The sequence below is a fragment of the Arvicanthis niloticus genome, chromosome 15, assembly GCF_011762505.2.
Source record: "Arvicanthis niloticus isolate mArvNil1 chromosome 15, mArvNil1.pat.X, whole genome shotgun sequence".
Classification (NCBI taxonomy): domain Eukaryota; kingdom Metazoa; phylum Chordata; class Mammalia; order Rodentia; family Muridae; genus Arvicanthis; species Arvicanthis niloticus.
The window spans coordinates 22,318,615-22,342,342 of record NC_047672.1 but is presented as its reverse complement, the minus strand read 5'-3'; the positions used below and the strand labels follow the sequence as shown (position 1 = coordinate 22,342,342).

Here is a 23,728-nt window from a genome sequence, read left to right as displayed (position 1 = left end):
TTATTGAGTCCCAAATGAAACCATATGGACTTTCAATGTCATCCTCTAGCTCTGAATAAAGTCCTTATGGTTATATTTTGTACCTAAAAGGGGGCTCGAAATCCAACCTTAAGGCATGAAAGTAATATCAGGCAGAAGGAGCAGGAAACCAGTAATAAGCCAAGTGTTTGGCTCTTTTATGAGTCCTTGCTATGTAAGGTCTTGTTGTGTGAGGTGCAAGCTGAACAGCAGAGGCAGCATCAGAGACAACACAGAGAAGAAATTCAAGCACAGAAGAACCTCTGATCAGGTAAGTATATTTGGATTTGTGCTTATGTGCTGAAGAAAAAAAAATAAACTGTGTATAAAAATCACAGATAAAAATAAATAGTTTCAAAATAAAAATAACATTTAAAAGAGAGAGTTAAATAAAATTTAAAAACAAGACACTCAAGAATGTAAAAAAAATGTCGGATGTTTGGACCAAGGAAAAGATAAATGACTTATTGAAACAGGCACAATACTGATTATGATTATTATTATTTGGGTATTTTTATTTTATTCTTAATTGCTACAGTGGCTTTTTCTGTCTCCCTTTTTAAAAAAGCTTTAAAGATACAAGAAAAAGAGAAATATAAAAATATAGAAAAGCCTTAGAAGAAAAATTAGAAAAACATAAATAAAAATGAGGAAGATACTCAAATTAAAGACAGAGAAATTAAGACAAGAGCCTACTGTACCACCATATAATGAAATCAAAGATCAGCCAAAAGTTTTAGAAAACCAACTTTAGCTTATCCAGTTATTATACAACAAATACCAACAGACAGTAGTCACCCAAGGTATTGAAGAATTTTGATGGCATCTCATAGATGTGCTATATTTAAAAACATTTAAAGAAGCTCCCACTTCATTTGGTATATGTTCATGGTTTATGAAGCAGATATTAAATTCTTGGGGGATACAAATTAGAATAATTCCCCAAGACTGGAAATGTTTGAAAAGCAATATTAGAACCTGGTCCTCATTTACAATGCCAATCATGGTAGTAAGAAGAAATGAAGTAGAAAGAACAGAGAAATAGGGCCAAAGGCATCAAATTTTCTGAACATAAGATGCTAGTTGAAGGTTAATATATCAAAGTACAGATGCAAGTTAGACATTATGAGGCCACTTTGGCATTACATTGTATTGCAGTTTTAAGTGCTTGAGATAAGATTTAAGTAACAACAAAAAAAAGGTCTGAAGTATTTACTCAAATTATACAGGTTACAAAAGAAACATTCATTTACTTTTTACAAAGGTTGACTTCAGCTCTAAATAGAATGATATAAGATTCAGATTTTAGAAAAGCAGTGATCAAGTGATTTTTGGCTTTTGAAAATGCTAATTCTGAATGCAAAAATGGTGCTCAAGCTCCTAATAGCATGAACAGCACAAATAGACAAATGGATTAGAAATACAGCTGAAGTTGTGTCTCTTTTATATGATACAACTTTAATAGAAGTAATTCTAAAGGTTTTGAGAAAAGCCCAACTGTCAAATGTCTTAATTGTGATAAGAAAGGTCATTTCAAAAGGAACTGTAGGCAGAGCAGACTAACTCCAAAAGAAGGCCTGAGCTTTCTGGAGAATGCAGAAGGTATGGGAAAGGCCAGCTTTGAACTAATAAGTTCAAATCAAAAAGAGATAAACAGGATGACCCCTTGTCAGAAAATACCCAAGGGTGTCTTACCAGTCCTGATATTAAATTCATATTGGCCACCTCAGGTCAGCCACAGAGAAACACATCCACAGAGCAATTTAACAACACTTCTTTGTATATAAGTATTAATAATCCAGATATCATGTCAGAGCAGCTTCAACAGATTAAATTAAAAATTTAGAAGAAAACAGAAAACAAGTAATTTGGCAAACTCCTGTAAATGATCAGAGGCCAATTATAAATAATATTGAAATTGAAGGCATAGTAGACAATGGTAACAATAATATCATGAAAACCTTAATCTCCAGATAAAACATAGAGTAAGTAGATATACAATTTTAAGAGGTTGTAACTTTAATTCAGATAAAACACAGTATAAAATGACTTAAATTATAGATACAGAAAGTCAAATAAAAACTAAAACCATATGTGACTAATATAACCAATGATTTATGGGGAAGAGATCTATTGCAACAATGAAAAACATAGATTAGCATTCCTCCAACTTTAGGGACAAAATATAAAATAGATGTTCCTGATGAAGGTACTGGAAAATGTTATTGAGAACAGTCATAAACTGTCCAGGATGTTCATAAACATGGCACAGCAGAGGCTGACTCACTAACTTTATATGAAGAAGCCACTGTTGGCAGTATACAAATGTCTCTAAATTTAAAGTGGTTAACTCAAAGACCTGTTTGGGTAGAGCAGTGACCTATGATAAGAAAAAAATTATAAACACTAGAATAGCTAGTTCAAGATCAAATGGAGGCTTAATACATAGAAGAGTCTATCAGCCCTTGGAATTCTCCTATATTTGTCATTAAAAAGAAATATAAAAAGTGGAAGATGTTAACAGATCTGAAAGCAATTAGTAAAAATATTCAGCCAATGGTCTCTTTACAGTCTGAAATCTAATTGCCTTATTTATTACCTAAGGCATAGACTATTATAGTGACTTACTTAAAAGACTGCTTTTTCACAATCTCTTTGCATGAACAAAATAGGGAAAAGTTTTATGTCTCAGTACCTACTTATAATAATAACTGTTCAATAAAAAGATGTGGTTGAAAAGTTCTTCCATAATAGGCTGCAGGCAGGATTCTAACATTAGGCTAGAACAAAGAAGTAATTTCAGGCAAGAATCTGAATCCTAGGCTAGAACAAAGAAGTAATTACAGTCAGGAATATAAATCTTAGGCTCAAACAAAGAAGTAGGCTTCAGGCATGAAAATGACTTTGGGCTAGAACAGGGAAGTATGCTCAGATATTTTGGTCATCCTATAAGCCCTTAGAAATAGTGATCACGGGAGTGTTCATGGAATTGTGTTTAATGCCTTGTTTGTTCTTTGACTATAGGTGTTTATTGTCTTGCTTGTTCCTTGACTATTTGCATCTATTGTATTGCTAGTTTTTCAACCTAGAACTGACCTTAACGCTTGAATGAAAATAAATGGTATAAAAGCAAAAAGGAGGAGGAGGGATAGTATAGGGGTTTATGAGGTGTGGGGAAAGGGGAAAGGAAATAACATCTGAAATGTAAATAAATAAAATATTCAATAAAAAGGTCTTCCATAAGGAATGTTGAATATTCAAAATTTATGTCAATACTTCATACAGCAACCTTTAGAAATAATTGATAAGCAGTTTCCATAATCCACAATTTACCATTATATGGATGATATCTTCCTGGATGACTTGGATAACAATACCTTAGGAAGAATATTTGACAAAGTAAAAAGAATTTTGCCTTGTTAAGGATTACAAATAGCTCCTGAAAAAAATACAAAGAGAAGAGTCTTAATTATATAAGATATAAAATAGATATATAAAAAAATTCAACCACAGAAAGTACAAATGAGGAAAGACCAATTACAAATTATTTTTTAATTATTTATTGACTTTACATCCCAATATTAGGTTCTCCTCCTCCAAGTCTCCCCCTTTTCACCTCCTTCTCTCATTCCCTCCTCTCTTCTTCCTCTGACAAGGGGATGGCCCCTGGGTACCATCACCCCACCTCTCACACATCAGTCACTACAGGACTAGTTGCCTATTCTTTTACTGAGGCCAGACAATGTTGCAGAGTTAAGGCAATGAGATACACAGGTAGGCAACAAATTTAAGAATAGCCTTCACTCCAGTTGTTGGGAGACCTGCACGAAGACAAAGCACGTGGAAACCTTACATTTAGTCCATGCTTACTCTTTGGTTAGTGGTTCAATTTCTTGGAGTCCTCAAGGGTCCATATTAGTTGAAACTCTTTGTCTTTCTGTGTAGTCCCTATCTTGTCTAGTCCCTTAATTCTTCCCCCAATTCTGCCACAAGACTTCTAGAGATTTATCTGATGTTTGGCTATGAATCTCTGCATTTGTTTCAGTCTTCTGTTGAGTGGAGCCTCTCAAGGACACTTATGCTAGGATCCCGAATACAAGCATGACAAAGTGTTTACCACATCACAGAAAGTACAAAACAGGAGATCCCAATTAAGAACTCCTAATGTTTTTCAAAAAATGCTAGAAGTTATTAATTACCTAAAGCACACAATTGGATTAATTAATCAAGAACTAAGTAATTTATTTTAATGTTTACAAGGTGATAAGACCTTAAATTGCCCAAGAAAATTAATAGCTGAAGCTGAAAATGAATTGACTCTGGTAGAAAAAGAATTTCAAGATGCACATGTAAACTATGAGAATCTAATGATTCCTTTTATTTTAGTTATATTGCCTTCTACTCATTCTCACACAGGGATTCTTATGTAGAGAGAAGATAATGGATATTTTTAGCACACAAATAGAGTAAAAAAAAATAGAGACCTGAATTGATTCTCAAAGGAAAAATGAAACTTTGCCAATTAACATGAATAGACTCATCAGAAATTGTGCTACTTTTTACTAATGCTGAAATTGCCTCATTATGGGTTCAAGATGAACATTGGTAAAAAAGCTTATGGTAATTTTGGGGAGAAAGTAACAACAAATGCCCAAGAGTAAAAGATTTCAATTTATAAAAGAACTAATTGGATTCTCTCCTTCATATGGCAAAATGAACACCAATATGAAACCCCTTCATTCTATACTGTTTCAAGTTCATCAGTAAAGTGAGATTATAAATCAGAAAAATAAGTAAAGTGTCTCAGAACCTATATGATTCACTTCAAAAACCAGAGCTGTATTATTAAATAATCTTGAATCTCTCAATAAGGTCACTGACTCTTAATATGTGGAAAAAGTTGTTTAGTACATAGAAACTGTTAAATTTATTCAGGATGATTCAGAATTGCCATCACTAATTATTCAACTACAACAAGCAGAAATAGAAATCAACCATTATGTATAACATATCAGATCCCATAGAGGACTACCAGGCCCTCAGACACAAGGTAATGATAATGATTAGATTGATTATCTCATAATACAAAGTGCAATAAAAGTTTCAGAATTTCATACAGAACACCATGTTAACACCAAAAGTTTAAAGAAAGATTTTTCTGTCAGTTGGCAACAAAACAGGGAAATTATATGAAAATATCTGATCTATTCTATGTGTAACCAAACTCCATTACTTACAGGACATAACCTAAAGGGTACCCAAAAAAATAAAAAAAAAAATTGTCAAATATATGGGCTTCATTTTGCAGTTTAGAAAATTAAAGTATGTCCACCATAGTATAGATATTCGGGATTTCAATGAGCTTTAAGTTCTGAAAGGCTGACTCTGAACTTACTTTTTAGAAGTTGTGGCTATTATGAGTATACTTGTACAAATTCAAACTGACAATGCTCCAGCATAGGTCTTCAGTAAAATGAAAATGTTTTACTTGTCCTCTTTAATGCCTGGTTCTTTTTATTCAATGAAAAGAATGTTACAGATATACCACACAATTCTATGGGCCAAGCAGTTGTAAAAAGATATAATTATACTTTAAAAGAGATCCACAATAAACAGAAAGGTATAACAAAGCCCCCACCCCCAGAGATATATCACATAGTGCTTTATTAACTATAAATTTTGTAAATGCTAATGAGCAAAAATAACAACAGCTGCTGAGATAGTAGAATGTGAAAAAACTGCTGAATTAGACCAGTCTAATTATATTAAGGATGTCTTAATTTCAGAATGGAAGGCAGGGAATGTGCTATGCTGGGGGGAGAGGATTTGCCTTCCTTTCAACAGGAGACAAAAGCTGTAGATTCCATGAAAATTAAGAAAAATTAGATTTGATCACAGAATACCTCCTGAAATGTTTGGTTGTAGACATGAAAAAAAAAAAAAAAAAAACTAAGGAGAACACCAAAATAGGTAACATGCTGATACCTCTACATAGGAACAGCTCTGACACTGGCTGAGCTTTCAGCATCTGCAGTCTTGACTTCAGCTACACATAGCCAATAGATATTTTTGGCTACAGAAGTCCACAGGAATTTTTTATTACATGTCATCTTTCTCATTTGGCATGGATGAAAATGTATATTGGGGATTGTCTATACAGTCCAAGTGAATTATAAAGTGTGATTCATTTCACTTGGTCAAACAGAACAGATAATTATTTTTAGCTTGTTTGTGCACATTCAACATGTATTAATGCAGAAATTTTTAGTTCCTTTATAGGTTTATATGGCTACAAAGCCCAAGGACCAGACACCAAATAGAATAAGACAAGTATCACAAGTGATCCAGCTGCACACACTACCTTAATAGCTATTTCCTCAAAAATTTGTATCTAGGACAACTTCAAAAAGACTACCTAAGATAATCAAAACTTATAAACTGTTCCAGCCAGGACTTGAGTTAAATCCTTCACTTTCCTGTCACATAGAGACTTGACAATAAATGATACAGCTAGCTTTCCTAACACTTAGTCAATATCCCAATTTCATAGGGCCTCCAAAAGATGTCATTGCCTCTACACAGCAAGAAGCAATCTTTAAGAAAATGACTCCCCACTTTCAAGATGTAAGGATGGGTGGGTTTTTGTCATCCAGTGTGTGGTGGGTGATTGTCATCATTTAAAGGGTTGTCAGTCCAGGCTAATCTGTCTTTTCTGAGTGCCAAGGGAACCCAGGTACCTTTCATCTCTGTTCTAGAAATGGATTTTAATTCAAGCCTTCTCTCATGGCCCATGCAGTCTGCTGGCCATGTTCAATTTACTACTTTATGCCAAACCCTTCAAGCCGCCTCTAGCTGCTCTCTCTCTCTCTCTCTCTCTCTCTCTCTCTCTCTCTCTCTCTCTCTCTCTCTCTCTCTCTCTCTCTCTCGTCTACACTAACAAACTTCCTGTAACCATACCTTGGTGTGAACATGTCCTCAGTTTATACAAGCTGCACTGTGACTCTCTGATGCCACACAGAGGCTCTGGGACCTCCTACCCCTGGCCATGGTATCCACAGCCTTCCTAGGTCATAATGCAAACTGCAGGATTAAAGCCAGCCAGGTATGTCCATGGCAGGAATGCTCTCTGGGTCAGGCATCCACTGTCTACAGGAAGTTCAGAGAGGCCCTGGACTATATGCAACATTGTGGCAGTACTTTGTGATGATAGAAAGTCAGGGAAAACAAGGGGAGATGGAGGAGCTCAACCCCAGGATCTGGTTAAGTCTCTTCAAAGAACTTTCAAAGTGCTGGCAAGGGATCATAATCCTTTGAAAAAGGCCCACAAATAAGACTGAACCATAAGTAACAGTCAAAGCACATGTCTCTATTTCTTGTGACATGTAGTGAGAATTTCTTCGACCTTTTTTTGACCTGCTTTGAAAAAAATAGTTCTCTCTTATTAGCAAACAAGTGTACAATGAACCTCACAAACCACTGTGTACTCCCAGTTGCTAAATAAAAATGTAGATAAAAATGTTTATACTAAAACATTTTCAATCTTCTCAATCCTTTGACAAGGAGACTATAAGAGGTACCAAGTCACTTCAGTGGGACCCTCTCTTGAGATGGTACTCACACTGAGGTGGACACCACTGTTGTACTGTGGCATCTTCATCCTATCTCCATTGAGGAGCAGAGATAACGTAGTGACAAGAGAGAGTACAATGATAACTACACCTAGGGCAATGAAGATCTTAACACACCCTAGAAGGAGAGGAACGGGAGGTCACTAGTCCTTTACCCTTTCCCACTGCCTTAGTTAGGGTTTCTATTGCTGTGAAGAGACACCACAACTACACCAAGTCTTAGAAAGAAAGCATTGAATTGGGGCTGACTTACCATTTAGAGATTTAGTCCATAATAATCATGGTGGGAAGCATGGTGGCATGCAGACAGACATAGTTTTAGAGAGGTAGCTGAGAGTCCTACATCTGTATTTTCAGACAGCAGGAAGAAACAGAACCACTAGGCACAGCTTGAGCATCTGAGACCTCAAAGCTTGCCTCCTGTGACACACTGTCTCCAACAAGTCCATACCTCTTAATAAGACCACTCCCTATGAGCCTATGGAGGCCATTTTCTTTCAAACCTCCTCATGTACCCACCACTAATCTCGATCTCAGTATCAGTGGGCTTAGGCTGGGCTAGGGTGGGGCTAGTAGAACATACAGGAGGAAGGTTAACTGCAGTTTACCTAAGGTAGGATGCAGCTCCTGAGTGGCTATTATTCATGATAAGATGGGACTTATCAGTGATGAAACTGTCCCAAGTTACCCACAATGCTGTAAAGAGTCCCTCACTCATGATCCTATAAGCCCAATCAATCCATGGGTTCTTCACGTAATTCTGTAGAATCATTTGTCATTGCTGCCTATCTGAGATGAACAGATACTTGTTTGTGTCACTCTAAGTCTATATTAAAATCTTTTCTTAATAAACTCCAAAATAAATAAGTAAATAAAGGGTTGTCGGTCACAAATAGTTAATAGTCTTGGTCACATAGGGAAAAAAGCAAAAAATACCCAAATACTCTGTTTTTCTCCTCTATCTTTCTTTCTCTTCTATCCAGTGTTAGGGGAAATAAGGGGAGAAATGATGAAAAGAAAAATGCGAAATACAGAAATGATAGGATAAAAAGTAAATAAGTGACTCTATATTTAAACTGAAGAATATCAACAAGCCAAATATTTTTACATTGTTATAGATTATTGTATATTACTACAAATTATAGGTCATATTTTGCTACAACATAATGCCTATATATTTTAACTCTTGTCTGAGGTATGGTTCCTATGCAACTAATATAAAAATGTAATGTGACGCTCTAGTCCTTAATATGCTATTGAAACGTGTTTAGAATAATTAAGAAATAAAGGATAGCCATAAATCTATCAAATTTGTTTTCATGTAAGGTACTAGTCTTGTTTGTTTCAGAAAAAGCTTTATTTAGCCTCCTGTGGGTATTTTCAAAGAGGAACAGATAATGAATAAGTAGAAACAAGCAATATTTGCTTATTCAGATATATTCTAGATACACAGATGATCTTCAAACACTTCAGAGAATTACAGAATGTAAATTTACAGATTTACAGATTTAAAGATGTCTTATTCATATGAGGCTTTTCATGACAGGGAGACACAACTGCTCCTGGTGGCACCTCCATATTACTTCAATGTATGCTTCAGAAACAGCAAAGCTAGACACTTGGAAAAAACAAAAAAGCAAACCACTGTCCGTGCTTCAACTGCTGACAGAATGCTCTCCAAGAAATGGACAATCAGGGCACAAAGGATATCAACTGTTGAACTTTGCCGGGACAAGGTAGGCATGTCTTTCATAATTTCTGCTTCACAGAGACATCTGTCAAATACACTGGTCCAAAAGGCTGAAGACAGATACTCCAGTGTTTCGATGAAAACTTGTGTGACTTTCCAGGTTTCAATCAACCTCTCTGACATTTCTATAGTTTTGGAAGCTGCTTATCCTTAACTTCCTGTTTATTCAGGTAATATTTATTCTTCTCTAATATTTATCCTTCTCACGTCTCTGATAGGGTTGAAGATTAGATAGTTATAATCTCACAATTAAGGTTAAGGTGTTCAGGTTCAGAAAATGTTTTACAGTCTAAAAGGATATTTATAAGTTGATAAATGCAAGTTATGATAGAAAGTGGTTTAGGAACAGTACTTGGAAACCATCAAAATAGGATAGAGAATGAAACACTTTCTTCAGGGTTGACAAATACAAATGGACTGGACAGTGTGGATATAATTCTTACCTGATAGTTTTCATAATTCTTCTTATTGTATGTAGTTAATTGATATTAGAGAAAGAAACTTTATTGGACTAACCGGAGGAAATGTTGGAGTAATGTCTTCTGCACTGTGTAAAATTGTCTCTGGATTAAACAAATGATGATTTATGAACCAGCAGAGATCTAATTACAGGCCTGATTTGGGGTATTGTTAAAAATCAGTGATTTGTAAATACTTCCTCTCTCAGCTTTTTATTGGTTTTAATAAAAATCTTGTGGTCTATAGCAAAGCCAGTAAAGGACAGAGAGAAAAAATATATATATAAAGTCAGTCACTGGAACATTGGCCATCCTGGCAGAGAGGAAGAAGCTAGCCCCAGTATTAGAGACTGAGAGGTTCAAGATGTGTCTGACATAGAAAAATATGAATGGCTTAATATAAGTTGTAAAAATAAAAAAAGAAAAGAAAAAGAAAGAAAGAGAGAGAAAGAAAGAAAGAGAAAGGAAAAAAGAAAAAGGAGTAACCTAAACCAAAAGCTACTTTAAACCAATATTATAAGTCTCCATGTCTTTATTCAGAGAAGGGTGGGCATAGAAAGTACATGTGGCTACAGACCCATTTGGAGTTGTGTTTTGGGCAGAGTAGATCTACTGCCATTCTTCTACATGCAGACATCCAGTATGATGAAAACCATTTGTTGAAGGTAAAACATGAAGTCATTTTTCCAGTGTACATCTCTAGCTTCACTTCCAAAAATCAGGTGTGCATATATGTGAGGATTTATGTCTGAGTCTTCAGTTCCATTACTTTGTTCCACATCTCTGTTTTTCTGTCACTACACTGTGTATATTACTATATCTCTATAGCAATTTGAGATAGGTTATGTGGATACCTACAGCATGTCTTTTATTATTCTTTCATTTTCTAATCTAACTTAGGTTGTATCTGTTTCCTTATGAAGGATAAAAAAGTCCCTTCAGGGTTTGTGAAGAATTGCATTGGAATTTTAAAAAGAACATCATTTAGTCAGTAGATTGTTTTTGGTATGATTGCCATGTTTAGTATGTGAATCTCACTGAACCATGAAGATGGGAGATCTGTTTTCAGTATGTTTTTATATTTTGCATATACTTTCTACAGAGCCTTTATGGCTTTATTATTCTAGTGTTTCATTTACTTGTAAAATTGCTCCAAATTGTGTACAGTTAAGGCAATTAGAAGACATGCTGCTTCCCTGACGTCACTCTCAGTCCATTTGTAATTTTTACATAAGGGATTCACTGATTTTTATGTGTTAATTATATGTCTTCATACTTTCTTGAAGGTGTTTATCAGTTGTTGACATTTCCTGGTGAAAACATAGTATCATTTATATATAAAAATAACATCTGCAAATAAATATTGTTTGACTTATCTCTTTCCTCTTTTTATCCCCTTGATGGACTTCTGTCTTATTGCTCTAGCTACAATTTCAAAAAGTGTATTTGAATAGATATGGAGAGAGGGAACAACCTTGTCTTGTTCCTTATTTTTAGTGAAAATGCTTTGAGTTATTTTCCATTCAGGTCAAGATAACTATAATTTTATAACACAAACTGGGCAATGTTCCCTCTGTATCTATTTTGTATAATTCTTTCTTTCTTTCTTTCTTTCTTTCTTTCTTTCTTTCTTTCTTTCTTTCTTTCTTTCTTTCTTTCTTTCTTCCTGTCCCCTTTTTCTTTCTGTCCCAAAGCTGTCCTCCTCCTGGTCCACCGTGTCACAGAATCTATTTCTGCATTCCCCCTTCCCTTCTCCTCTGAGTGTGTGGTTACCCTCATGCACCAAGTTTTTGCAGGATTAGGTACATCTTCTCCCAATGAAGCCAGACAAGGGAGCCCTGTTGGGGAACGGATTCCAGTCTACAGCTTTATGAACATCCCCTGATCCAGTTGGGGGACTCACATGGAGATTGAGCTGCATATCTGCTACATAGATGCCTGGGGTCTCAATTTAGCCTACACGGTCTTTGTTTGGCTGCTCGGTCTCTGAAAGTTGCCAGGGTTCGAGGTTAGTTGACTCTGTTGTTTGTCCTATGGCATTCCTATCTTTTTCAGGTGCTTCTATCTTTCCCCTAACTCTTACATAAGAGTCCATGACTGTTGGGCCTTGGATGAGGTAACTCTATTTAACCTGCGCCCATCAATCACGTAGGACACAGGTAGAGGTCTCCACCTTCAGAGATTTAAATATTAATGAGTTATCTAAAGACCAGGGGTGTAGCTAATTAAGTTATTCCCTCCCCTTTTCCCCCTCCCTATAAAAAGTCAGGCTTCCCTGGCTTTTTCATCATCTACACCCACTCACCATGTCATGAACAATAAAAGCTTTGGAAAACTGGACTCCAAGTGTCACCTGGTCTCGCCACCAGATTCTCAGCCTTTGCCTCCAGGCCGCGGTGGCTGTGTGAATGTGGGACCCTCCACCGGACTCTCCCTCCCCCCCCTCTGCCCCCGTGAGATTTTTTTCTCCACACATGACCTTCTTCCAATGTTTGACCATGAGTATCAGCATCTGTCTGAGTCAGCTGTTAAGCAGTGCTTCCAAGAGGACAGTTATGCTAGGCTCCTATCTGTAAGCATAACAGAGTATTATTAATAGTGTCAAATATTGGTGCTTGCCCATGGGATAATCCTCAAGTTGGGCTGGTTACTGGTTGGTCATTCTTTCAATCTCTTCCTTTCTTTTAGACAGGACAAATTTTGTATCAAAAGTTTTGTGGATGGGTTGGTGTTCTTATCCCTCCACTGGGGGTCCTGCCTGATTATAGGAGGTAGCCTCTTCAGGTTCCATGACCCTACGTACATTATGTATCTTGGCTAAGGTCACCTGCATTGACTCCTGGGAACCTCCCCCATTCCAGGCCTCTGGGACTTCCTAGAAATATCCTCTCCCGCTGCCACACACCAGCAGCTGCAGCTTTCCATTCAATCGCTTGGATTTCTGGCCTTCTCTTCTGTCTCTTACCACACTTGATCCTGATCTCCTCCACATTCCTGTTCCACATTCCCTCTCCCAGACAGTTTCCTACTTCCCACTGATAAGTGGATATTAGCCATAAAATATAAGATATCCATGATATACCCCATAGAACCAAAGAAAAACAAGAAGGGAGGCACAAGCAAGGATACTTGAACCTCATTTAGAAGGAGGGAATAAAATAGTCACTATGTAATAATTTGAGGAGTATCAGTAATTAATTTTTGTTTGAAACTCTGCACTAAAATCATCGACCTTGAGTTGATTTTGGTTGGGAGACTTTTAATTACTCCATCTGTTTCTCTGGGGTTTTAGCTCTGCTTAAGTTGTTTATCTGATCCTGATGGTAAGAGACATATACCAAGGAAGTAATTTATATTCTTTAGATTTTTTTTTAACTTGATCTAGTATTGGTTTTTAACATGTATCCTATGATTCCCTAGATTTAGTTGCTTTCTCTTTTGTTAATGTGGATCGTCAGGACTCATCTGCTCATTATTTTGGCCAAGAGTTTGTCAATCTTACTGACTTTCTCAAAAAAACATGTCTTTCTTTCATTGATCCTTTCTTTTTTTCTTTTTTTTTCCTACCTTATTAATTCCAGACCTAAATTTACCATTTAGTGTCATATAACATTTGAAGTGTTATTTCTTTTTGTTTTAGAGGTTTAAGGTAAACAGGTGAGTTACCAGGGTAAAATTTGTCCACATTTTTCTATGTTAGTAGTTAGGGTTATAAACATTGCCTTTAGAACTTGGGAGTAATTTAAATATGATTACAACCACATAGGTTCTAGAATTTTCACCCTTTCTTCTATAGACACTTTGGAGAAACACCAATCCATAGGAATATACAAGGGGCAATATACACTTCACACTGCTTGTACAGAAACCACTTGGTATGAAATAGTACACTAGCAAGGAACCTGAAAATTCTGCTTTCATGTTCTTCCAAGAAGACAAATGCCTGAAGGAAATTGCATATATAGTTTTTCTCACTGGGACCTCTTGGTTGATTGGCAGCAGAACATTTAACTGCCACCTACACTGAGACTCAGTTCCTCCAATAATTTCTATGCCTCCTTATGGCTTTGAGGCAGAATGCCAGTTTCAGATCATTTCTCTGGCTAAAAAGAATCCATCCAAATCAATCCTTTCTGAGTACCTCATACATGATACTGAAAAATGAAATTATGTAAATAGTCTGACAAAACCTGACAGACATGGCAACCTGAAAGACATTCAGCATATGAATGAGCCCAGGAACAAATAAATAAGAAACAGCATCCAGAGATGTATATATGTTAATATATATAAATATGCATGCATATTTCTTTTTTAAAATTTTTATTGGATATTTTATTTACATTTCAGGTGTAATCCCCTTTCCCCCACACATAGGAACCCCCAGTCCATCCCTTCTCCTTCTGCGTCTATGAGGATATGTCTCCACCTACCCTCCCACTCTTACCTCCTCACCCACGATTTCCCCCACACTGGGGCGTCCAGCCTTCACTGGACCAAGGACTTCCTCACCCACCTATGCCTGACACTGTCATCCTCCCCTACATATAGAGCTGGAGCCATGGGCCCCTTCCTATGCACTCCCAGGCTGGTGGTTTAGACCCTGGGAGCTCTGGTTGGTTGGTATTGTTGCTCTCTTCGTAGGGCTGCAAACCCTTTTAGCTCCTTCAGTTTTCTCTCTCACTCCTCCATTGGGAACTCCATGATCAGCTCAAAAGTTTCAGGCTCTGGCAGACCTCTAAGGAGACAGCTATATCATGCTCCTGTCAGCAGCATGCATATTTCTTAATATAATCTGCTCTGTTTGTATACGATTACTTGTATGTATGATTTTAAGCCTGACAATTTGGTACTGGGCAACCAATTGGTGTGCTTAGTGTTCTTTTCCTTTAGGAAGACCATGTATTCCAATTCCAGTTTTCCTCAGTTGCCTATTGTACTTTGTGTAGGCTTAAATCATTGTAGGTATTTTTCTTATTACAATGGCATGGCCATTGGTGTAGTATGTGTTCAGTTCATATTTGGGCAATCTTGTTTATGAGACTTTATGGGTGCATCTTCTGATATTACTAAAGTATACAATCATAGGAAAACTCTCTATTCTCTCAGCTTTTAGAGTTGTACCACTCCTACTTCTACAGTCATCCTAAGCCTTGGATATGGGACTGTTTTGTAGATATTTCCCACCTAACAGTACCAGGTCTTCCACAAATAAATGAAATGTTTCCCATGAAGTTAGGGTATATCTAATAAACTAGGCCATTTTTTTATTAATTATTTTATTTACATTTAAAATCTTGTTCCCTTTTCTGGTAAGAAGGTCATTCTTTACTATCTAACCTCTTTATGTATGTCTAAGAAGGCCATGACACATCGGCCGTCTATGTTTTCACTGTTTTTTTGGAAAGCTTCCTTTCAAGAATCAACTGCTATCCTTCCCTGCACCAAGAGGAAAATTTTCTTTGTCACATGTACCTAACCTGCCTACAGAATAAACAAACAGAGCAGAGGTGATCTAAGACTTTGGAAAGGGAAAAGCCACAGGTGTGCTTGTGTAGAAGCAGAGGTCCCTCCCCTTAGTATCTCCTTCTCCCTGCATTGGGGTATAAAGGCAAGCTTTCCCACTGTGTTCATTACTTTCTGTCACAATGAGTGCACTCCTGTTACTGGCCCTTGTGGAAGCTGCTGGTAAGTTCTGTGATTTAACTTGGGCCCTGTTCTTTTTTCTAGAAACTGTGATCCCTACCACTAAGGATCATTTTTCACCCTATTGAAACTCCAATATCCTCTTTCTTCCACCAGCAGTAGCTCTGCTTCTAATCTTTCAAGTTTTTCTGTAAGCCTAAAGTTTATTACCCCTTCCTCATTCATTTACTATGTGATCAGAAATGAAAGCATATGGTAGTTCCAGGAAATGAACCAGCGGGTCTTCTGCATGGGTCTAACAGATTGGAGATATCTCAGCCCAGGTTATCTGTATAAGAGGACTACTCCTAAGTTGAAAGTTGAAATCTTTATTACACTGGAAATTCTTATCTTAAAATTCTAACCTTAGGAGTCTGGAACAGTGACTTTTTATTAGGAAGGAAATTTCTGTAATACCACAATGTGTCAAAGACATAAACATACAATTAAACTTAAAAAATCAATCATCTTCCAGAATAAGATTACATCCATCTGTTCTATGTAAAGCCTACTCTCTCTTTGTTCTTAATGTACAGATGAGCTATAAAGTTTGTGGGTACATTAATCTCTATATCCTCAGGATATTTTGAAGATACAATTCAAACTACTTTAAACTTTTTAAGCACTGTAAGACACATCAATGAATGATGATCTTGAGATCAAGGAAGGTAGTGAATCAACCATCTCTGCATCCTATTCCTCCAAGCTGAGAGCATCGCTTGCTCTGTAACCTATTAAAATGTAGTCACCTATAGAGTATTTTTCTACTGTGTCAGAATTTTAAGATAATAATCTCAAGCAAAATGAGGATTTTAACTTTCAGTTTTGGAGTATTCCACTACAGTTCTCTCTGTGTTGGACAAACATTTATTTTTGCCTACAGGGGGTGGTGTTATCTTCTTGCCTTCTATTACTGTACTCATTAACAACTCCTAGTCAGAGGTCTGAGGGATTCACCTTTCAGCAGCTTCATGAGTTTTCTCCTCATTGGCCTTCTTTTCTTTATTGAAGTTGCTTTCCCTGTGGATGATGATGACAAGATTGTTGGAGGATACACCTGCCAAGAGAATTCTGTCCCCTGAACTCTGGCTACCACTTCTGTGGAGGTTCCCTCATCAATGACCAGTGGGTGGTGTCTGCAGCTCACTGCTACAAGTCGGAAGTGGTGAACCCTGACTTTATAGAATACAAACTTGGCCTTCCTGAGGGCAGAGTATAAGATCAGGCAAGACCTAAGGTTGTAAAGTAAATGGGAATAGTGAGAAGAGAAAGATTACCAAAGAAACATTTTCATGAGTGTGGGGAGAGTAAATATACAGAATACACAATGCAAAGTTACAATGTAAAATATAAAGAATAATACTAAATATACTCTTAAACAATGAAAAATAAATCAATGGTACACATATTGAAAGCAAAGAAAGTTGACTTTAGAAAAAAAGAACAAAATTCAAAGTCACACAAAGACTATTTCAAAGACTAATACTGTGTTCTAAACTCAGAGTTTTAGTGAATGTCAACAATCTGTAAACTTATTAAAACATTATCTTTCAACTACTTTCACCATATAGATAGAACTGAGAGTAAGGTTCTATACCAGATAGTGTCAGACCTGGAAATGCACATCAGATACAGCCAGTTTGTGGTTGAGAAAGTCTAGGAAAAGAACCTAGAAAGTAAATTCATAGCAAGTTGCAAAGTAGCAAAGCTACAAGGATCAAGACTATCTTATCCCAGACCCAGACCTGACTAGACCCATCAGAATAATAGTTTTTTAAGAGGAGAGAATTGAAGATGGTTTATACTTTGCAAAGAGACAGGAAAAATGAAGAAACAAGGAAGTATTTGTATGCAAAAAGGGGGAGATATAGATGTGAGTTTCCAACTGCAGTCTTTCATGCCAACCATATTCCCTTTCTTTTGAAGCAGAAATTAATTGGGTCTCACAATTGTAGTTGCACATCATAATTCTCCTACTTCTGTATATATTCAGCAAAAAATTCACTACTTTTGAGCTATTTGGGGGTAATGGAGAGGAAGACTCTAATATGCTTCTCTTCCCAACAGCCGCATCCAAGTGAGACTGGGAGAGCACAACATCAATGTTCTGGAGGGCAATGAGCAGTTTGTCAATGCTGCCAAGATCATCAGGCATCCCAACTTTAATAGCTGGACCCTGAACAATGACATCATGCTGATCAAGCTCTCTTCCCCTGTGACCCTCAATACCTGAGTGGCCACTGTGGCTCTGCCCAGCTCCTGTGCACCTGCTGGCACTCAGTGCCTTATCTCTGGCTGGGGCAACACCTTGAGCTCTGGTGGTAAGTATGACCTTTCACCTACTACCTTCCTTTCCTCCTCATGCTTTTCAAAACTAGGCATTTATCTGGTATTGAACCTACTGGTTTTTACATTGCAAATGTTTAAAATACCAACTATGAAAAAAAAATGTAGTTTGTACCAAAAGAGATAAAAGCAGGTTCCAGGGTCCATAGCTTTGTCTCCACTGGAATGCTGATGACTCTCCTGGTCTGAATCATGTTATTTTCTTATCCTTTCCTCAAAGTGAACAACCCAGATCTGCTCCAGTGCCTCGATGCCCCAGTGCTGCCTCAGGCTGACTGTGAAGCCGCCTATCCTAGAAAGATCACCAATAACATGATCTGTGTTGGCTTCCTGGAGGGAGGCAAAGATTCCTGCCAGGTGATCAGCTTCATTCTCACAAAACTACTGTGTTTTCCCTAGAAGAGAGGTTAGAATGCCCTAGTGTATGAGGCAGAAAGTTACCTGTAGTGGTTCCATGGAAAAGTGAGGAGGGCTCTTGTGGAGATTATTTCAACATGTCAGCAAGAATAGAGATGGGCTAATTGAGGGAGGCAAAGCATGGCTAGAATGACATCTTCAGGTCAGAGTAATGTGGCCCTTTTTTCTTATGCCTCTTCCTTCAATATTTCATTTCTCCTTCCCAGGGTGACTCTGGTGGCCCTGTGGTCTGCAATGGACAACTCCAGGGCATTGTCTCCTGGGGCTATGGCTGTGCCCTGAAGGACAACCCTGGTGTGTACACCAAAGTCTGCAACTATGTGGACTGGATTCAGAATACCATTGCTGCAAACTAAGCATCCTTAATCCTTTTGAAGTCATAATGCCAATAAAGTAAATTTTTCCTTACTTCCTGTGTCTCTGTCTGGTCTCTTACTTTTATTCTGTGGGAAATACATCTTATTTAAAGTCATTTTTCTTTAACATTGAAATGTGGTGAGCATCCTACATCCCCATATATGTTGCATGGAGCAGTATTTCAACAGTAACTGAAATGTTAAAAGCAATTAGAAATTATATATATATATATATATATATATATATATATATATATATATATATTAGAAAGTTTATGCTCAAAATGTTCTTAATAGTCTTTTATGTTTACATGTGATTTTTAACTGAACACTTTCAAGAATATGTTGTGTATGAATAAATAACATTTCAAATTGGAAATTTCTGAATGAAAGTTTCTTCTAATCGTTGCATGATTCATAGACATCATGGCTTGGTGAGATTGTTTGTTGCCATCCTCCTTTGGAGGGTTGCATAGCACCTTCTGGTATCATGAAAACTAATTTTCAAAAAGAAGCCATTCAAGTCAGGTCAGCTCAGAGGCCTTGGAGTCCTCTGTCTTAAATGTGTGATGTCTCTGACAAAAGGTCCTTACTTTCCATTTCTGTGGGACAACCAAATGCAATAAGCAATAGCCCATAATGTTTCAGGAGTCTCTTTGACAACCCTGAGAACTTCTCAATACAGGGCTTTTCAAAGGCAAGGTGATTGTCATTTTGTTAGATGGTCTTTGGCTCTTGTGGGTGGTGTTCCTAATACAGATAAAAACTTTCATTTATTGGATAATATATATATAAACTATAAATTTATTATATATAATTATATAATATATAATATACAGTATTAATGTAATATTACCATATATTATACTAATATTATTATAGTAATATATGTAGCATTATATCTAATTTTATAAATATTTACATTATACACATACACATATATTTTTCCATACACTTTTCAGGAATCCTTATTGTTATCTTACACTACTGTCTCTTGTTCTGTATTTATAACATTACTCTTGTGCTATTATTTACCACCTCCTTCCCTACTCTATCATTGGTCTCCTTTTACCTTCCTAGGTTTTTTTCATTTCTTATTTTTATATTTATTTCTTATTTATTTATTTGTTTGAAAGGCATTTAGATTGTTGCCATTTTCTAGCTATGATGACTAGTTATCTGTATCCTGTCAGTCTCTAATTGAATTATATAACCTCCCTCAACAAGAGGGAATGTATGCTAATCCTGTATCCCTGATCAGGTAAACTATCTAAATACTCCTATAATCCCTAAGGAAATAGAAGCAGTCATTAAAAGTCTCCCAACAACAACAACAAAAGCAGCCCAGGGCCATATGGTTTTAGTGTAGAATTCTATTCCATGAAATAAAAATGGAACAAACACTTCTGAAATCATTCTGTGAAACCATGATCACTCTGCCACTTAAACAACACAAAGAATCAACAAAGAAAAACAATTTCAGATCAATCTCCCTCATGAATATTGACACAAAAGCCCTCAATAAAATACTTGCAAACCAAATCCAAAAACACATCAAAAACATCACCCACCACGATGAAGTTAGCTTCATCTTAGCAATGCATGGGTGGTTCAATATATTAAATTCAATCAATATAATCCACCATATGTATAAACAGAAAGAAAAAACACATTATCATTTTATTAGCGGCTGTGAAAGCCTTTGACAAAATCCAAAACCCCTTCATGTTAAAAGTATTGGAGGGACCATAGATACAAGGTATATATCTAAACATAATGAAAGCAATATTCATCAAGCCAATAGACAACATTAAACTAAATGAAAATGAATATAAAGTAATTCCACTAAAATCAGGGACAAGACAATGTTGTCTACTCTCTCTGTGTCTCTTCAATATAGTATTTGAAGTTCTAGCTGGAGCAATAATACAACTAAAGCAGACACAAGGAATATAATTTAGAAAGGAAAAAGTCAAAGTATCACTGTTCACAGATGATAAGATACTCATAAGTGATCCCTAAATTTCTACCAGAGAACTTCTACCGCTGATAAATACCTTTGGCAGAGTTGCTGGACACAAAATTAACTTGATGAAATCAGTAGCCCTCCTTTATACACATGATAAATGGTCTGAGAAAAAAGTTAGGAAAACAATACCCTTTATCATAGGCACAAATAATATAAAAGATATGTGTAAGTATAATCAAGCAAATTAAAGACCTGTATGACAAGAACTTCAGTTCTCTGAAGAAGAAAAAAGATTAAGGAAGATATCAGAAGATGCTAATGGGTCCTGAGGTTTAGTATAGTGAAAATAGCCATATTACCAAAAGCAATCTACAGATTCAATGAAATTTTCTGCAAAATTCCAACACAATTCTTTATATAAATTGAAAGAACAATTTTTATCTTCATATGGAAAAACAAACTCAGAATAGCTAAAGACAGTCTTGAATACTAAAAGAAATTCTGAAGGTATCACTATCCCTGACTTCAAGTTGTAATACAGGGCAATAGTAATAAATTCTGCATGGCGAGGGTAGTCAATGGAATTGAATCAGAGATACAGAAATAAACCCAAACACTTGATTTTTTAATAAAGAAGCCAAAACTATACAATGGAAAATTGAGTACATCTTCAAAAAATGGTGCTGGTCTAACTGGATGTTTGCATGTAGAAGAATGCAAATACATCCAAATTTATCATTCTTCACAAAACTCAAGCTCAAATGGATCAAAAATTTCAACATAAATCCAGATACACTAAATCTAATAGGACAGAAAGTGAGATTAGTGTTAAATTCACTTGTACAGGAAACAGCTTACTAAATAGAATACTAATGGCTCAGGATCTAAAGTCAGCAATTAATAAATGGAACCTCATGAAATTGAAAAGATTCTGTACATCAAAGGACATTGTCAATAGGACAAAATGACAGTCTACAGATTGGGAAAAGATGTTCATCAACCTTGCACCTGACATATCCAAAATATGTAACTAACTCAAGAATTTAGACACTGTGAAATCAAATAATCCAATTAAAAATTAGATACAGGGCTAAACAAATAATTCTTTTCAAAGGAATGTCAAATGATGGAGAAGCATTTACAGAACTGTTTTAAAGTCCTTGGTCATTAGAGAATTGCAAATCAAAATGACTCTTAAATTCTACCTTATACCCAACAGAATGGCTAAGATCTAAAACTCAAGGGACAGCACATGCTACCAAGGATGTGGAGCAAGGGGAACACACCTTCTTTGCAGGTGTGAGTGCAAACAACTCTGGAAATCACTTTGGTGATTTCTTAGAAAATTCAGTATTATTCTACCTCAAGATTGAGGTAATTCCCTCCTTGGTGTATACTCAAAAGATGTTCCACCATACCACAAGGATACTTGATCAATTATGTTCATAGCAGCTTTATTCATAATAGCCAAGAAAGTTAAAAAATCTAGATGTCTTTCAACTGAAGAATGTATTTTTTTAAAATGTGGTTCATTTACACAGTAGAATACTATCTGGTTAGTAAAAACAAAGACATTATGAATTTTGCAGATGAATGCATGGAAGTAGAAAATGCCATACTGAGTGAGGTAATCCAGACCCTAAAGAAAAATTGAAGTGGAAATTTTTGGTTTCGTTAACAATTCAGTTGTGTAGTTTGATGATTATTTGGAAGCTGTCTCATGAGAGATCATATGGTGTTTTATTGAAAGCAGATGCTTGAGAGAACATTGATGTTTAGTAAGAATATAAAGAGAACCCCACAACATTGAGAGGACATTCTTGCATTGCTATACCATTCAACACCTTGCTTCTTCGCTGGTCTTCACTGGTCTTCACTGGTCTTCAGTTCACAGAGAGAAATCTAAAAGATTTCTTGTTATCTTCTGGCTCATTCTGGCCACTACTCCTTATTTGTGCCTATACTGTGTACCCTTGATGATACTCCCGGATGATATTACTACTACTGATGCATATTGCAAATTTGCTATTTAACTCAAGTGCTGGTATCATGACAAGGAAGAGTAGAATCTCCTCAAAGACATTCTGAATAGGTTCACATCATCCTTTTTCCTATTAACCTTCTTTCTCCCCTACCTTTTGTCAGTGGACTAGAAAGGAGGTTAAAGAATTTAAGAAACCTAAATAAAGTAGCTTTTGAAAAATATAAACCTACAGACAAGCATAGTATGTGCTCAATTATAAGTGTATATTAGTTATAAACTATGCTTCAGAAGGTAAAACAAAATATATATTGGAGGTATATGGAGGGAGGGAGTTGGGTGGAAGGGGTGATGGGGACAGAGGTGGGACAGTGGGGTGATCAAATGTAGGGTGCTCAATTTAGAGAGAATGAAAATTGTCAGTGAGTGGCGATCCTAATGAGGTCTCCAAATAATGAGAGAAACAGAGTCCCAGTGGCTGTCTCATATCACCAAATGAAGTTTCCAAGACCAGGACTAGATTATATTCAGTGGAGTTGTTGGCCAAAGGTATTCATGAAAATTCCCCCAGACAATTCACACAAATGCCAACATAATCGGTTGCTCTCTGAATACAGGCAACAAGGTCCTATTGCTGAAGGAAACACTCAAAGAACTCACTGAATATGGTGCCTACATAGAACCTTCACCTAGTCTGCATTGACAGGGATTGGTGTAACAAAGTTTGTGAGATTAAAAAAGCAGAAATAGGATGCTGGATAAAACTATGAACACCAGATTTAAGGGAGCAGAGACAATTGTGAAGGAGGAGCCCATGTTTTCTAATTAATTAGAAAAACTACACCACAGAAGGCATGAAACTCACCAGCATCTCTCACAAGGGACAGGATCAGGAGTGCATTCATGGTGGAAGAAGGTAATGACCACTGAAGGAGAACAGACCTTTAATATCTTTGAGGAGGGAGAACTCTGTCTCTCATGGTGGGGTATCATTGATACTTCCAGAGCAAACACACATGTATTTTCCTTGTCCTAGATTCTTCCATCACCTCTTTCTGAAGTTCAAGTGTCAAGGAAATGTTTATTCTTTGAGAAGATGGAAGGAAATAGCTTATTCTTC

General features: G+C 36.5%; 1 pseudogene and 1 gene segment (V, D, J or C); both read left to right on the top strand.

Moving 5' to 3' along the window:
• LOC117721013 (T-cell receptor beta-1 chain C region-like) overlaps nt 1-23,728 on the top strand; it is a 381,561-nt gene that overhangs the window by 256,804 nt on the left and 101,029 nt on the right.
• LOC117721019 (trypsin-4-like) lies at nt 17,292-18,685 on the top strand (annotated as a pseudogene). The gene is made up of 3 exons (XR_013104054.1): nt 17,292-17,860; nt 18,106-18,242; nt 18,509-18,685. The product of XR_013104054.1 is annotated as a trypsin-4-like (transcript).